This window comes from Diabrotica virgifera, chromosome 1, assembly GCF_917563875.1.
Source record: "Diabrotica virgifera virgifera chromosome 1, PGI_DIABVI_V3a".
Lineage (NCBI taxonomy): Eukaryota > Metazoa > Arthropoda > Insecta > Coleoptera > Chrysomelidae > Diabrotica > Diabrotica virgifera.
The window spans coordinates 125910399-125929489 of NC_065443.1; the positions used below are offsets into that span (position 1 = coordinate 125910399).

At 32.4% G+C, this 19091-nt stretch overlaps 1 protein-coding gene across 2 annotated transcripts in view; it reads right to left on the reverse strand.

Annotated features, from left to right (window-relative positions):
* LOC114338637 (maternal protein pumilio-like) overlaps positions 1 to 19091 on the reverse strand; it is a 443967-nt gene that overhangs the window by 180720 nt on the left and 244156 nt on the right. The window lies entirely within an intron of this gene.

Sequence of the window (19091 nt, forward strand, 5' to 3'; positions counted from 1 at the left end):
CTGGGGGAAGCCTATGTTCAGAATTGGACGAATTAAAGGGCAAAAGAAGCCACAACTGCCGATATTACGATACCAAGCTTGCATAAGATGAAAACGGCACCCTTTAATGTGCACATTTGGAAATTCAAAACGCGCAGTATTGTGGATAGCAATTTCAAAATCGGAGAAAATGATTTTTGGATTGAATTTCAGACCAATTACTTCACATTTGCTTTTCAAAACATTAAATAGTTTTATATAGGTTTGTTCCGATTTGTCGGGAAGTAAACAATAACACAATGGTATATAATGTCCGTTGATAAATACATGTATGGTAAAAACGGTCGCTGTACACGACCGTTTTACGCACCTCAAATACGTTTCTCCCGATTTTAGTACTTTATCTTGAGAAAAAGTAAAACTGTTCACTTTGAGCAAAATTTTATCACGATTACTTACTAACGTTGAAATTTCCATATTCACTATTAGTTTATATTCCTGTCTAGTACATGAGTTATTGTAAATAGACACAGGTTTATGGATTACAAACAAATTACCAGTTTTTTTTTTGCGGGAAACGAAAGTAATTAGTTTCGGTAGTACCGTAAATAAATTATCAATATGTCATCAGATGTTACTATACAGAATGTCTCACCGAATAAATCCTATTCTACCTCTTACTCTACATCAGTGGAATTTATACAACCCGTTGGATGTGCATGATTTGGACGCTAAATTTAAAAGACCCAAAGGAGGAAGACCCAACCCTTCGGTCCTAACTTTACTTTCTGGCAGCGTCCAAAACACGGGTGCTTTTAAGACCCTCGGGTACTTTAGCGTCGAAAAGATGCCCGCCCAAAGAATGATCCAGAATAAACGAGTATTTACATAATAACTTAAAGCACATAAAATCGAATTTTATAGTACAATAACAAAAGAACAATTATTAGGAAAAGGTATGTAAACAAACTCGGTCGAGATCTTTCTTTAAATTAGGGTCCCTCATAAATGAATCAACCACATAAATCATTGTATAAAAAAAGGTTCTTGGTAAACACCTTCGGCGTCTGTTAGTCCGGGAGCTGAAAATAGTTGAGTGACATAAATGTGTCACAATATCCAAAAAAGATCACATCAGGAATGAAAATATTACGAGGACAATACTGTGTATTCCAGTGTAGATAGAACTGATACGAGACAACTAGTGTGGTATGGTCACGTGAAACGAATGAATGAAGATAGATGGCCAAAGAAATATTTAAATTACATACCACAACAAAGAAGACGAAGGGGAAGGCCTTCCCCAAATGGCAGAAAACGATAAAGATAGAAAACTATGGCGGTCGAAATGCGAGAAGCGGCAGAGGCTGTAGGAACCTCGCTTATAGAAAAATGGAGTGTTAAGGGTCGTTTAAACACAGCGATAAATCAAACAACTTATCAAGGTCAATCGAGTTGTTGCAACTTATCATTGTGTGTAAACGGTGCATCGCACAACTTATCAAAGTTGGAGTTGGGTTGAAGGTGGTATCGCATTGAATCGCAGCGTCTAAACATCGTTTCAACTTGTCATCACAACTAGTTGCTGTGACTTGTCGTTGTGTTTAAACGACGCTTTACACGAGAGAGAACAACTAGTTTTCATTGGTAAACAATATTTCAAAAGTAGAAAGTTTAGCGGTCACAGTCCAAAAATTTCGTACAAAATGTGGTCAGAATAATGATTTAACTTTGGCAACTGTGAGTAGAATGTACAGTAAAACCTGTGTTAACGGCCACCTGCCAACATCGGCCACCTGTCCTAACGGCCAGTTTAAAAATTTCCAAAACCAATTATATGTAGACTACAAAAATTGGCAATAGCGGCCACCTTTCACAGTTCTTTCATTTTTAGTGGCCGTTACTGACAGATTTTATTCAGGGAGGCTGAATCAATTGGTGACAAGCCGCTGAAATGTCAATATCGAAGCAGTGCGTGAGAATGTTACTGAAAGTTCGAGAACATCAGTTCGTCGTGGATAAGAATTACAAATTTCAATAAACCCTCTACACTCTACAGCTTAATATCGTATCGGGTCTCAAAGAATGTGCCTTACAGAGTAGACGTGGTTTTGCGGTGCTGCGATTAAGTATTGGAATATGTGGTAAACGTGCACGTATAATTTTGAAAATTTGTCTGTAAGTGGAAGTTATGACCACGGACGTAAATACATAGATACATAGAAATATTTTTAGCTGATTTTTAGCTGATTTGCAGTAAGTTTTTATAAAGTTTGTTTTGTTAAAATGGGTAGAGATGGTAATAGAAGTCAAAGTGGTAAGGGAGAGGATGAATTGCACTCAGTAGTTAAAGACCTTGTTGTTAAATTGTGCACAGCAGATGAGTTTATCCTCAAGCTTACCGAAACTATAACTGGGATTATCGAAGAGAAATATAACGAAAAAATTGCCAAACTCGAAGAAGAAAATCAAAGTATTGTTAGAAAACTTCAGCAGCAGGAAGAGACAATCAAATCTCTTGTTAATCACCAAAAGAAACAGGAACAAATGGGGAGAAGCACCAACCTTAGAATTTATGGAGTTCCTGAACCATCGGGTCCTGAAAATTTGTCTAAAACTATGCTTGCTATATTTACAACTACAATGCATCTGGAATTAGATGAAAGAAGTATAGAGTTCTGCTATCGACTGAACAAGAAAGAAACCCACAAAAGTAGACCAGTTTTGGTGAAATTTTCCTCAAATTATTATAAAAATGTTGTTTACAAAAATAAAAGGTCACTGAAGTCTACAAATATAATAATTCGAGAGGATTTAACGAGAGAGCAGCTAAATATTGTAACGGAGGCAGTGAAAAAAATTAATGGTTCAGGTGTGGTTTGGACAAATTATGGTCAAGTTTACGTCAAACTGAATGGTCAACAAAATGGTAGAAGAATCAGCTCACTGGAGGATGTCGCTAAACTACTTACTTAGTATATAATGTATTATTATTATTCTCTATTTAATGGCTTTTGAAATTAACAGGTAGAATCATGATGTTTGTTATTTTTATCTTTTACGAGCATAACAATGTTAAGGATTATATTTGCAGCATTTGACCAATTGAGTTGTTCCCGTTACTAGATTTTTATCTAGGTGGAACAAAAACTACAAGAACTACAATTTTTTGTTTAAGTTAGATATCGTTTGTTTTGGTATTGTTTTAATTTCGAACTCGAGCATTCAAATTGTTTAAAATAAAACAAAATGTTTAAAGTAGGTTGCTGTAATGCAAGATCATTAGTACCTTCATTGCAAAATATTAAACAAATAGTTTCGGATAATTCTTTAGATATTCTTTTAATATGTGAAACATGGTTGAAATATAGTATTGTTGATGACCAATTAAATTTTAATAATTATAAATTATACCGGGCGGATAGAAATTGCAGAGGTAAAGGAATATGTATATGTTGGAGATGGATTGCGTTGTGAACCACTTATAAGTAGGCAGGATTATATCTGGGAACAGTTATGGATTAAAATTACGGTTCATAAAAAAACATTTGGAATAGGTGTAATATATAGACCTCATGAAAAAAATTTAAATTCTTTTCTGGATGAGTTTGAAAATAGTCTAATTGATATTGGACCAACTGTAGATGAAATAATTTGTATGGGTGATTTTAATTTAGACTTGTTTGACTATGACAATAGTAGTGTTAAGAATTTTTATTCAATTTTAGAATCACTGAATTATTGTCAATTGATAGACGTTCCTACTAGAGTCACTGCTACATCTGCAACACTTCTAGATTATGTAATAGTACAAAAAGGAGCTGCAGTGGAGGGGGGTGTCATACATCATAACATCTCAGATCACTCTATTGTTTATTGTAAGGTAAATGTAGGTGGTACATCGCAACAATCTAAAATGTGTACATATAGAAGCTCTAAAAATTTTAATCAAGAATCCTTTCAGGCTGATTTGTTTAATACTTCATTTTTCAGAATATATATGACCAGGAAAATATTGATGCAAAAATATCGTACTTAGTTAATTGCTTAAATAATTTATTTGATAGACATATTCCCATAGTTACCTCTAGAGTCACTAAAGCCAGAGCACCATGGATGACATATGTCATCAAAATTATGATGAACGAGAGGGACAAAGCTTTAAGCAAATTTAAAAGGACTAGATTACAGAGACATTTAGATTTTTATAGACAAATGCGTAACTTTACTAATCGGGCTATTGAGAGAGAAAAAAAGGCATACTTTATACATCAATTCAATAATAATTCATCAAAAGAAATGTGGAAGACACTAAAGTTGAATAAATTTCTTCCCGATAAAAATAAAAATATTCCAGAGGATTTAAAAAAGCCTAACGATCTAAATAATTTTTTTATAAAATCTGTTCCTAATAAAAAACCACCCCAACATCTTTTAAATTTTTATAATAATAATAGATTACTCAATGAAAACTTTAAATTTAAGGAAATTAATGACTTGTTTGTTTTTAAGACCATATCAGATATAAAAACGAATGCGAGAGGGTGTGATGGTATAAATATTAAATTAATTAAACTTTGTTGTCCTCATATCGTACCTTACATTACACATATTATAAATTATTGTTTAACAGAGAATGTCTGTCCGGCGATGTGGAGGAGGGCAGTTGTGAGGGTATTGCCGAAGAAACAAAATCCAAAAGAAATGAAAGACCTGCGAGGTATCAGTATTTTACCTACTTTATCCAAAGTATTGGAAAGAGCTATGGAAATTCAAATAAAGGAATATATACAAAAATTCTCTCTTTTACCTGATGTTCAATCTGGATTTCGCAAAGGCTTTAGTTGCACAACTGCACTTTTGCATATTGTCGATGACATACTTACGGCTATAGATGACAGAAAATGTACTATATTGATTTTATTAGATTTTAGCAGAGCTTTTGACACTATTAACCATGAATTAATGATAAGCATTTTAAAGTATTTAGGATTTTCCTATGATGCGTTGTTACTTATAATAAGCTATTTGGAAGGGCGACAACAGCATGTTAATATAGAAGGTCAAAATTCAAACTCTTTGAATATTAATTCAGGAGTTCCACAAGGCTCAATATTGGGTCCTTTATTATTTTCTCTATATACTTCTAATCTTCTCTCTAAGCTTCAGTCATGCCAAGCTCATTTATATGCTGATGACACTCAGCTCTACTACAGTTTCCCAATCGAAAATTTAAAAAACGCTAATGATCTGATTAATGCCGATTTAAAAAGATTTGTAGAAGCTGCTTTAAACCATTGCCTATGCATCAATTCCAGTAAATCAAACATATTAATATTTGGGCCAAAAAATCAAAGGGAATTAGTTTTACCATCAATCCAAATCCAAATTCAGGATTCAATTCTTGATGTTGTTGATGTGGCAAAGAATTTGGGTGTATTAATGGATTCAGAGTTAAGATTCGAAAAACATATAAATAAATTGATACAGCGTGCCTACGCTTCAATTAAGATTATATACGGTAATCGACATTTTCTACCATTTAATGTTAAGAAAATTTTGTGTGAATCTCTTGTACTTTCAAATTTTAATTATGCTGACGCTCTTTACGGTCCTAATTTAGCCACTCACTACAAGAATAAAATTCAAAAAGTTCAAAATTCCTGTCTAAGACTCATATTTGGCATTCGCAGAAGACAAAGAGTTTCACATAAAATTAAGGAAATTGAGTGGCTGAATATGGAAAATAGAAGGGTACATCATACAGTCTGTCTTTATCATAAAATAATTCTAACAAAAAAACCGTCTTATCTTCATCGTAAAATCACGTATCGAACGGACATACACAACTTAAATATTAGATATAAAGGTTTGCTGGCAATACCGAAATTTAAAACAGAGATATTTAGAAGGTCTTTTAGGTATCAGGTATGTCATTTGTATAATTCATTACCATCAACAATAAAAGTATTAAACATTGGGCAGTTTAAATCCAAATCTAGAGACTATTTGTTTATTTCTCATCATAATTTTGGTTCTGGACGAACATAATGCTCGAGCTCGAATAAATTGGTAAATGAAACGAAATTATTGTTGTTTTTATAATGGCACTATATAGATAAGTTTTTTTTTTCTTTTTCGGGTTAAGTGGAAGAACATTTTCTGTAAATGGCGACATTTCAGAAAATGAACTTCGCCCTTTATTTCTGAAAATAATATATTATGTTTTATATAAAAATGTACATTTCTATATTGAAGAAATAATAAAGACGATATTATTATTATTATTATTATTATATACTGACGAAAGATCTGCATCTCCATGCTTACACAGTTCAACTGTCTCAAGAATTAAAGCCTAATGACCATGCACAGCGAAGAGAGATTTTTCGAACAAATTCATCCTAAATGAGGAAGCACATTTTCAACTTGATTGATTCGTTAATCGTCAAAATTGCCGCATTTGGTACTCTGAAAACCCACATGTCACTGTTTGGTGCGGATTTCGGGCTAAAAACATCATTGGAGCATACTTCTTTGAAAATGAGGCTGTTCAAGCAGAGCCTGTTACTGGTGCCCGTATCGTAACATGATAACAATGATGAGAAAGTTCTGGCTGCCTGAATTGGATGATATCGATGTGGAAGACATCTGGTTTCAACAAGACCGTGCCACATGCCATACAGGCCGTAAAATAATTTAATTACTGAATGAGATATTTCCTGAACTCTCTGTAACCTCTCGTTTCGGTGATAAGAATTGTCCCCCTAGATCGTGTGATTTGACACCATTAGATTTCTTTTCATGGGGATATAATGAAGGCAAAGGTCTATGCGAACAAGACTATAATCATCCGTTGTATTGACGGAGGAAATTCAATGCTGCTTCAATGAAATTCAGCCACACGTATGCAAAATAGACATGGAAAATGTCGACAGGTTACGTATGTGCTAGCAAAGAAGCATTTGCCCAATGTGCTTTTCCATACATAACCCTAACCGATGTAGTTACTTTGAGATTCAATAAAAAAATTACAATTACAATCAAAGGAAAAACAACAGTTCAAAGTTTTATTCCCGGAGAAATAAAACATCTAATGGGACCAAGTTTCTCGTTACGCCTATCCGTAGTTTCTATTACTTGCAAAACCAAACGAATGATGAATGAAAGAAGAGACGGGGAAGTCTAAAAGTTGCACCTCACTGCCTGTCTATTTAACATGGCCAAATTCCAACGAAAACTTAGTTCCGATAGTCAGGAGTAAGAATAATTATTTTATTTAAAATAGACCAGGGTTTTCTATTAAATTCAGATCTTTCGAAAATGTTGAGTCACCCCTTAAAAATAAACTGTGTAAGGAGAATGCGACACTCTATAATCAACTCTGAGTGAAATATCCCATTGCTAACTTTATTTTTTTTATTTACATTGATTTTTGAGCATTAAATTACTCATTTCCACAGAAACTAATTTCAATATTATTAAAACTGAATCTCTTTGTTCTCAAGTTCTGCATTTGGCAAATGTTAACACCGCATGAAACAAACTATCGAATGTATTCAATCATTATTCCATTTTCTAAAACTCCCCATCTGAAGTTGACTTCGGAAAATTACCTGTTGATGACAGTTCGTGATAGATTAAACATCAACTACCGAACAGAACTTGTTCTGATTAGCCTATAGCATAATAAAAGTATGCATATATAGTTTATTTCTGTTATAATGACTTACTATATTATTGAGATAAAAAGGTTTGTGAACTTTGGCTTACGAGATTGATAAGAGCAAACGGCAGATGCGAATGGTAGTTTATGACGTTTATCGAGATTCGAAGGAAAATTTTTAATGTAAATAATATTTATAAGTTTGGTATACAATATTATATGCACGTAAATAATGTCTAAAGTTGTGCTCACTACGGAGAGCAATGGATTGTATCCTCGCTCCGACCCTTGCTCCCTGGTATTTATATTCGTTATATTCGTGAATTCTTGCATTTAAAATAATGCATTTATTTTAAATGCGAGAATTCACGAATATAAATACCAGGGAGCAAGGGTCGGAGCGAGGATACAATCCATTGCTCTCCATAGTGAGCAAACCCTAAGTAATCTCCATCCTCTTAAAAAAGAGGAAACATTTGTACTTATTAAAGTTAAAATCATCGCTTCAATATAGGTAGCAATATTATTGTATACACGTTATTTCCCTATAAAGTCGTGACTGCTAGTTCTCTCTATTGGGACCGTGCAAGTTCGAAAGGGCGACACCTGGTTTCATAGCTCAGCAACATTTTTAGCTCTTATAATTATATTGGCCAATTATATTGGGCGCACTACTTTTCCCCAACACGACTCTACCTTATCGGCAGAGTCTACGAGAAGGGTCGCGGACGTTTCCCCAACTGTCATCAATACGACTAACTTCACGCGAAACTTTGATACGAGAATTATAAAAAAAAATATGCGTTGAAATCCAGATCCCGTAATTCGTTAAGCGTGATAAAGGGAGTAAAAAGACATACATATTTGTTTCTTTGTAATTACAACCAATTTTCAATTTACCGTACACTTCTCGTAGACTGCCGATAAGGTAGAGTCGTGTTGGGGAAAAGTCGCGCGCCCCTACGAGAAGTGTACGGTAAATTGAAGCTGTAATTACAAAGAAAGAAATATCTTTGTACTCACTTTATCAAGCTTAACGAATTACGGGATCTGGATTTCAATGCATACTTTTTTTATAATTCTCGTATCGAAGTTACGCGTGAAGTTAGTCGTATTGATGACAGTTGGGGAAACGTCCGCGACCCAATTATATTAGTCCTAGTTACTGGATAATTGTCGATGCCATAGCCCAAAAAAGAATAAGGAGAAAAAGTAAGATTTAGGTTATGTTATTAAAAGGTAACTATTGCAGGTATGTAGAAATTAAAATTATTATTAAAATGCAGTACTACAAGCAAAATACAATTAATTAAATTCACTTTAATAATTGCATATCATATCAATATTGTGGAGCAACATATAATTTTTACAATTTATAACACATCATTTGCGAAATCCCATTTTCTTCAATGACAGAAATATACGTCAGTTTGACAATATGAATTATTTAAGAAATATGTTAAGAAAGTTGCAAGACTTCTCCGTTACACGCGCACGATCGTTTCTCGTATCCCCTCCAAGTACTTGCACACAGCGAATACGATAAGCACGACCAAGGATGGTCCAACTATGAGTATCAGGTTTCATCAGCCATCTCTCTGAATCCAGATCTACGCCAAGAGTATCTATTGATTCCATAGCTTGTCGTGGTCAACAATGAACCAAGACCAAATGAAGGGGAACAACGCTGCACCAGCCATCCTTAATATATGGAACTGATATCGTTTTTTTTAAGTCTTTACTGGGCCTACTGTAGCTAATTGCTATTACATTTGTGTAACCTTCTGACTCATGCTTCTGCAACCTTAATATTGTATCGGTCTTAGATAAAGTCGAATAATTTGCGTGGTTTGGTCATATTATGGTTCATATGGATGATAATAGAATAGTGAAGCAAGTGTGGCCAGCATAGTGATGTGGGAGGGAGGGGATGCGGCATACGATGAAGTAGATGGGCTCGGTTTCTTTTTTTTAAGTCTTTACTGGCCCTACTGTAGCTAATTGCTATTACATTTGTGTAACCTTCTGACTCATGCTTCTGCAACCTTAATATTGTATCGGTCTTAGATAAAGTCGAATAATTTGCGTTGTTTGGTCATATTATGGTTCATATGGATGATAATAGAATAGTGAAGCAAGTGTGGCCAGCACAGTGATGTGGGAGGGAGGGGATGCGGCATACGATGAAGTAGATGGGCTCGGTTTCACTCGCAAAAACGCTCCATCCAATATGGCGGAACAACTCTTTGGTATATTCTGCTCTATATAAAATATATAATTATAAAATTATATTATATTATTTAAATATATAAATAATTAATAATTCTAATAACTAATTAATAACATATTCCATATTATATAACATAAAAACCTGCCCGTCGCCATATTGGATGTAGCACCAAACTGTCAAATCAAGTGGTCCCATTTAGTAAATACAAAATCATCCCTTATGTCGTATCCCCTCTCTCCCATATCACTGGGCCAGCATCATCATCACGTAGCGCTACAACCCTGGGTGGGTCTTGTCTGACTGTACAACTTTTTTTCAATTTGTTCGGTCTTCCATCAACCTAGGGTCAAATGGAATGGAATGTGAAATGGAAGAAGAAGCAGACCAGCAAGGACGTGGAATAGAAAGATTGGAAACGATCCTCGCGTTGAAGAGGCGAGGATACAGATGGAGAAAAGCGGAGTCGATAGTCAAGAACCGCAGCATTTATAGAGGCTTCAACTTCAAAACCTCGAATGCCTTACACCCATAAGGTGTAGGTATAATTGTAATCCCAATAAGCTGGTCACATAAAGTCGAAAAAAAGACACTTTTTAATCGAGTTGGGGAAGTAGTCATAAAGGATGAAGAGATTACCCAATCAGCAGTAAGCGGTGTCTCCTGAGCTGGTCCATTCATGGACCAACAGGAAAGAGATGTTACAGGTACCCGTGAAAGTCATAAAAATCAAAAATATTTGTTCCAAATACAACAAAACATTTTTGTAATGAGCACAGCCAATTATTGGGTAATCGATGTTATTAATAATTATTCTAGTTTCTGATTTCTGGTGATATTTGTGTGTATTTATAGTGTGGCATTTTGATTTTATAGATAGAAAAATAAGGTCATAGAACAGTGAATCGGCATAACTTTCATTAAGGGCGTAGGTACAAAACATCGCGCCAATATGTTTTAAATGCATTCATTTTTTCTGCGAATCCTAAGAAAACTAAGTATTTTTGATAAATTTAAACGCAGAATGAAATATTGCATTATTGCCAAGGGTCGAAAGTCCCTGAAAACTTCTATAATGTTTATTTTAATAAGTTACAGGGGTGAAAAAAAGAAGGGAAAATTTAGTGTGATTTTTAATTTCAAATATATCATAGGCTTGTGAAACGTGGATTTGCCGGAGAATTCTCAAAATTTTATGTACCTCGTATACCTCAAACGAAGAAGTTCTAGAAAGTTAGAAAAACATCATACCTAGGCCACATACTGGGAAATAGTAAGTATATACCAATATGCTCAACTAATAGTGAAAGGAAAGATCGAGGAAAAGAGAGGACAAGGAAGGAAAGAACTATCGTGACTAAGAACCATCCGACAGGACGGACAGGGCTAAATTTTGAACAGTTGAAGATAGAGAAGAGTTTGCAATTGTAGTAGCCAACCTTCATTGAGGAGAAAGCACTTTAAGAAGTAGTGTCAAACCCCATATTTTAACCCTTAAGTACTAACACCCCGTCTCTCAGACGGCATCGCTTGTTGAAAGTGGGATATTTCCCTTCCTAAAAAATTTTGAAAGTCACCCGTTTATGACTTTTCAAGTTGGGTTGTTCTTTAGTAGTATTGAATTCGGCAATTTGCGGCAGGTTGTTATTCGAAAGATATTTACACTCAAAGTGTGATTTCCGTCTAATAGACGGGGTGTTAGTGTTTGTGCCCAGTTCGTCATTACACATAATGTGCTCCAGTTTGTCAAAAAACATCAAATAAGGGAATAAAGACTATGAGGAAACTCTTTTGAAATGGTTTGATGAGGTAGAAGACGATATAACCAAAGTGGAATCAATTTGTGATGAAAATGTTGCCACTGACTACCATTCCTACACTGTACTAACTATAGTACCTCTCAGTTTTTTTGTTTTAACATTTTTTAAAAATATTTTTATTTTCATGTTTCTTGCTTTTTGTTTAACTCGATTATAAATTTTTATCAAGATTCTTGAATTTGTTTAATTTTTATCACACGTTTTTTCAGGAGTAAAAAGGCACACAAGCAATCCTTCCATTCTTGTTATAATGTTTTTTATTTTAATAAATACAGAAAAACTAGATTAATTACTGTGTTTTTTAGATAATCAATACTTTCAGTAAGTCATCGAGATATTTTTTGCATTAAAATATTCAACAAAAACAAAAATTAATACGAAATGTTAAAAACCCGTCTGTCAGGCGGTTAGTTAGTGTTTACGTCATTGATTTAAGATGTTAGTACTTAAGGGTTAAGAACAGTGACTATGAGTTTTTCAATATTCTGTACCATAATCGACCAATGTCACACTAAAAACTAACTCTGTACAAATATTACAGAAAAAACACAAGTTGCTTTGTGTTTTTTCTGTAATGGTTGGAACGGCACTATCTCTAATTATAATGTGGACGTATTTTACTTGTTTGGTTGGTATTTCTCCAAGTTTTTTTTTTCTAAACATAAAATGACGTTGGTTTCTTTTATATAACTTCACCCAGACATGTTTCGCATCCTTTTCCATTTTTGTTTTTTTCTTGGAAACACGTTTATAGCCCCTCATAAAAAGTTCTCGTTACCACCTTTGATCGGCGATATATAACAGGAATGAGTGCCAATTCTGGAGTCACACTTCAGGTGTTCCCAAAGGAATAATCTAAGGAACATTCGTGCCCTTTTTGGAGTAGGGGCGATAAGAAAAAATGATGAATAACGTCTTCTCATGTCACATTTTTTTTGGGTAAATGGATGATCATTCTTTACAGAAGTGAGTTTCAAGACGGTAATATAATAGATGTTATTGATGAGAGTGGTATATTTAGAAATTACATGAATTAGAGTTTCTGTCCAAAGACAGATAATGCTGAAAGCCTTAGTAGTAATTAAGTATTTTATTTGAGAAAGCAAATTGTAAACAAACTTTAGAATAATGGGCAACGGTTTTTACCTGTGTTCGAGCATTCTATACCTATAGGGTATTGATTATAGGTTTGTTCCAACACGACCGAGAACCGTCACGAAACGGTAACGCTTCTGCGCAGTAAACAAAATCCGTTCCAACAAAAATATGATCGTCATCGGATCGTCCTTCCCACTGTTCCAACAAGAATTGTGATCTTTCGGTGACGGTTTCGTGATGATCATTTCAGTAATCGGGCAAATGCATAATGTGCTGGTTGGACTGACTTGCGCACTAGGATTTAATTCTTTCAAGTTTTTGAGCCTTTTGATCGACTAAAAGCACACAAGCTGTCACCAACAAAAATGACAAATATATGATTACCGTCATGGGACGATAACTGGGCGATACAATTACGAACATGCGCACAACAAACGGTACAAGTAGTTTCGTGACGGTTTCTGGACCGTCCAAAAGTTCATGTTGGAACAAACCTTATGTATTTTAGAAAGGAACTACAACGTTAACAAGGTTTTATTGTTTCATACAGTCAATGGACCTCTATATTTGAAAAAACCGCGGAGTGCTACCATTTAGATTGGTGCCTTTTTGAGAAAGGGGTGAATTAGTCCCTAGGCCTTAGACACAGGGAGAATTAGGGTGAGTTCTATGCACATTTAGTGCAAACACGTCTATAGGAAAATTATTCCAGGTTAAATTTACTATCAAAATATCACATTTTAGAGTCAAAAACATGTTTTTTTACAAAAATATATCCAAAAGAAAAGCAAGAAAAAAACATGAAAGATAGCAATTTTGTTTTTTGCCCCATAACTTTTTTCCATGGGCATATAGGTATAGGCATTGCTTCACAGAAAAAAACTTCCATCCTTCCTCTTTAAAATGGCGTTTGGTAAAAGTCCCTGTGAGTTAAAATTTCCAAAATATGATTTTTAAAATTTCGACACTCACAGCGATTTTGGGATATTTTCCTTGTTACTTCGCAAACATTGTTCTGTAACTTTTTTCTACGCATTTCTAGGTATACGCAATGGTACATTTAGTAGAAAGAGAAGTCAATTACCTTTAAAATGTTCCATCGTAGAAGGCCGTATGGCTATATTTAAGCAAGATATGGTTTTTCAAAATTTTATACTTTTAATGATTTTTATATATTTTACGATTATTTTTAAATTTCTCATTATAACTTTTTTTATTGTATATTTGGGTATATGTCTTGTGTAATAAAAAGGAAAGCTCATTTTCTTTACTTTAAAATGGTGTACTGTAAAAAATTCTAGGACTATTTTTAAACAAGATATGCTTTTTCAAAATGTGACATATACACATGCAATAGTTGGAAGCATATGGAAAACTATTTTAGTATTAATTTTATGAAAAAAAGTTATTCTTTATAAAATGATCTGCCTAGCTTGAAACCTAAAATGCGATCATCAGATATAAAATTTTATTAATAGTGTACCAGGTATGTTAAAAAATATGAATTTGCTCAGGAGTAAAGTACCTTTAAATTTCACAATATCGAAAAGTGTTATTAAAAAAAAAATTATTTAGAATTAATAATTATATTATAGTATGCAATTATATTCTAATCGAAAAAAAAAATTAAAAATTTTAAATTTTTTTCAAATTACGGATACTCTTGGATATCCTACGGATATCTTGTTTAAAAATAGTCCTAGATTTTTTTGGAATACACCATTTTAAAGTAAAGAAAATATGCTGTTTTCTATTATACAATGTATATCCCTATGTACAAGAAAACAAGTCATAATGAGAAATTTAAAAAATAATCATAACAAATATCAAAAATCATTAAAAGTATGAAACCTTGAAAAAGCAGAACTTGCTTCAAAATAGTCAAGCAACCTTATACAATAGACTGTTTTAAACTCCTCTTTCTAATAAATGTACCATTGCATATACCTAGAAATGCGTAAAAAAAAGTTACAGAACAATGTTTGCGAAATATTGGGGAAAATGGTCCAAAAATTCTGTGAGCGGCGCATTTTGAAAAATCCTATTTCGGAAAATATAAATCCTAGAGGCTTCTACTAAACGTCATTTTAAAGAGAAAGAATGTAAGTTAATTTCTGCTGAAGCAATGTCTATACCTATATCCCCGTGGAAAAAAGTTATGGGGCAAAAAACAAAATTGCTTTCTTTCGTGTTGTTTTTTTGCTTTTCTTTTGAATATATTTTTGTAAATAAAAATATTTTTGACTTTAAAATGTAATATTTCGATTAGAAATTTAACCTGGAACAATTTTCCTGTAGACGTCTTTGTACCAAAAGTGCATAGCACTCACCTTAATTCACCCTATGCCTAGGGACTAATTCACCCATTTCTCAAAAACGCACCCATTTAAATGGTAGCACTCCGCGGTTTTTTCAAACTTAGACGTCCATTGATTATATGAGACAATAAAATCCCGTTAACGTTGTAGTTCCATTTAGCTCTCTTATTTTGAACATAATCAATAGCCTACTACCTGATGACCTTCACCTTAATTATTTTTAAGAGAATAGATAATAACATAAGACTTACCGCATCTTTGGATGATAAGGTTTTAAAAATAATTGAAACTTAGCACTAAATAATTGTTTATTGAAGTTTCGGATTTCAGATCCGAAAATAAATCGTAAAATAGAAAGAATTATTTATAAAGGATATTATTATAAAGAATAATTATATAGAATAGTAATCCACTGTACATTGGTAAAAAATAAGAACTTCCGAATTCCATAACATGCATACTTTCGACGAAATTTTTTACTTCAGGGGTGGAACCTACCCGAACGGTGGTTGGAAGCTTTGTATTAAGATAATCCCAAGAATGAATAGAAAAATATATGCTAGGGAAAAATGTTCAATAGAGTTTTTTGAAAAATCAATCCTACTTGTAGATGTATTCGTGATTGAAAATTTCAATTTTTCTTATGTTTTCAATCGATTTTTCACCAATAACTCAAAAACTTTAAATTTTATCAAGAACATATCATCAATGGATAAAAAATCAAAGATATTGCTTTTTTATTTTTGTTGTAAGCACAAATTTTTTAAAGTACAGTTTGAACAGTTTGAAATGAATAATTATTAAAGAAAATTGGTTAGTGATATTTTTTTTTGCATTTTTAAAAATATCTTTTTTTTTCAAAAAAAAGGGGCAAACTAGAAGATACGTAAAATTTGCTGTATCAACAAAAAGTTGGGTTTTTTTTGCAAAAAATACTCTAGATATTTCTGAAAATGTAAACATATTTTTTTCACTTCAATCACATTTTTTTTTCAAAATTATCTGTTTTAAATTATTCAAACTTTTGAACCCCATTACCAATCCTTACATAAAGTGAATTTGAAATGGGTAGATGGATAATAGATGGATAAGGTAAATGGGTATTTAATCGAAATTAGGGTAGAAATAGCAAGGGTAGTACAGTTCATCCCAAACCCTTTTTTCAGTGCGACATAGATTATCGAATTCTCTCTAACGCATTACAGTTGGAAGTGAGAGAAAAAAACGTACGTCCGTTATTATTATACATTGAACTTGTAATCGATCGTGACAGTATTTTCACAATATCATCGGGTAAAATGACAATTGTAATTTCTAGGTTAATATTTTCAGCGACGTAAATATAAATATTTTATGCCATTATATTCTGACATTGTATAGTGAAATTTGATTTTATATTTATTTATTTTTACATTAAAATATTTAAATACATATTAATATTCTGGCAAATGTTTGTATAAATATTGATGTGTAAATATAAATATTCTGACAACTGTCAGATTTAACTAAAATGTCATGTAATGCTTTGCAACATTCTTAAAATTCTTAAAATCCTCTATGACGTCAAAATTAATGACGCACTGCAAAAAGCGTTTGGGATGAACTTGTACGTTTGTTTTTTCTCACGAAAAAAAAAATAGGAATCGAGCATCATTGAAGCTTCATTTTATTACTTAAAATTTTTTTGATAAAAAGTAAAGTTTTTAATTTTATCGTGACAAATAGTTTAAACATAAGAAAAATCAAAATTTTCAATCACGAATAAGTCTACAAATATTAATGTTTCGAAAACACTATAAATTTGTTGGTTAGAATATACGTTTATATTGATTCTTGAGGGTGTTTTCAATAAAAATGTTCCCCCCCCCCCCCTCCCCCCCAGTTGGGATTGATTCAATAGCAATGTAGAAGCACACTTCGGCATAAGGTAGATTTTGTTTGTTAACGTATTCTCCAGTTACTATTAAATATTTTAAAAACATCGATATAGGTATGTTGGTGGAATTCGGAATCTTAGTATACTCGCACTATAATTTTAAAGATTTACAGATATAGTTCAGAGAAATAAGGAAAAAAAATATCCTGTTAGAGACACACCCCCTTCAAGCCGAAACCAAATTTTTTGAGTAGTATGGACATCTATAATAATAACCCATATGTTTCCTGCAGCCGATTTTTATGATATACATAGTTATAAACAAATGAGGATCAAAAAACGGTATCTAATTTTTTGCTTTTTTCGTCTATTACCAAAAAGTTAAGCATTTTAAACAAATTTGAGAGTAAGAAACTCATAAATCGTATAAAAAACTTCAATATGGCGTCCGCGGAATATGTCTATCCTTATTGGTTGCTTAGAAAATTGCAAAATAAATCATAAATTTTGTGTTTTTATAAATATTCATAACTTAGGTAAAAATTAACTTAGAACCTTCTTGTAACACTGAATAGTGAGACTTCTGGTGCTTAAATTATACCCAAAATTTCAAAGCAATTGGCCAAATAGTTTAAAAGTTATTTAATTTGTTTATCCCAAATTAATTTTTTTTGCAACACTATCAGTCAGAAAATGATGAAGTTACAGTAATACTTCGGACAGTTTATGAAAGATTTACACTATTAATTTAATTAAAAGAACATGACAAAAAATAATTCTAAATATTGCAAAATTATTTTGCAAGATCATGTGAATTAAAAAAGGGGGCTAACTTCGTCCCTAATTGTCCTAGAACAATTGTTTTTCTTTGTAAATGTGTATAAAAATTCAGTCTTTCTAAATATGAAAAAATAATTTTTCTACGGGTACCGGTTAAAAAGTTATTTTAATTGTTTATAAGTAAGCAAAAAATCGACATGTTTTTGCAAAATAATTTTACACTGTTTAAAATAACTTTTGGCTTTTTTTAATTAAGTTAATAGTACATATAAATGTTCTTCTTTCAGAAACTGTCCGAAGTATTACTGTAACCTCATAATTTTCTGACTTATAGTGTTGCAAAAAAATTAATTTGGGATAAACAAATTAAATAACTTTTAAACTATTTGATCAATTGCTTTGAAATTTAAAATATACATAATTTAAGCACAAGAAGTTTCAGCATTCCGTGTAATAAGAAGGTTCTAACTTAATTTAAACATAAGTTATGAACATTTATAAAATCTCAAAATTTATGATTTATTTTACAATTTTTTAAGCAACAAATAAGGATAGACATATTCAGCGAACGCCATATTGAAGTTTTTTATATGATTTATGAGGTTCTTATTCTCAAATTTGTTTATAATGCTTCACTTTTTAGTAATAAACGAAAAAAGCGAAAATTTACCGCTTTTTGATCTTTATTTGTTTATAACTATGTATGTCATCAAAATCGACTGCTAGGGGAGTGCATTTAGATTTTCACTTCGGAAAAAATCAAACAAGATAAAACTTTTTGTAATTTCATTAAGAAATGTTTAATAAACAACATATCAAAAAGTTCTACTCGAGAAGTGGGTGCTTCATTTTTTATTAAACAAATGAACAGCGAAGTTAGATGTTTTTTTAAATAACTCCAAAAATATAATTTTTAGAAAAAAACTGACTTGACCATTGAAAAATTCAGAAAATTTTACAAAAAAAACCTTATATAAAGATTTTTCTAAAATTAAATCTCTAGCTTCTGTAATTTTTTATTTATAACGCTAAAGTCACCCTTCTCACACACATTGGCGCAATGTAAACTAACGTTGGAAGAAGTGCACGGTTGAGTTTTTTTAATGTAATTCTTTAACTAATGGATCTAAAGAAATTTTACAAATTGGACATGAAAGAAGATAAAATAAGCTATCTTATGGTTGTAATAAAAAGAAATAAAACGTATGGACATAAGTACGGTGTGGGCGGAAAGTGAGACTTACATGAATTTTGTTTAAAAATGATTTAAAAATGTGTAACTAATACAATTTTACTTACAAAGCTCTAAAATTTGCACAACTTACCT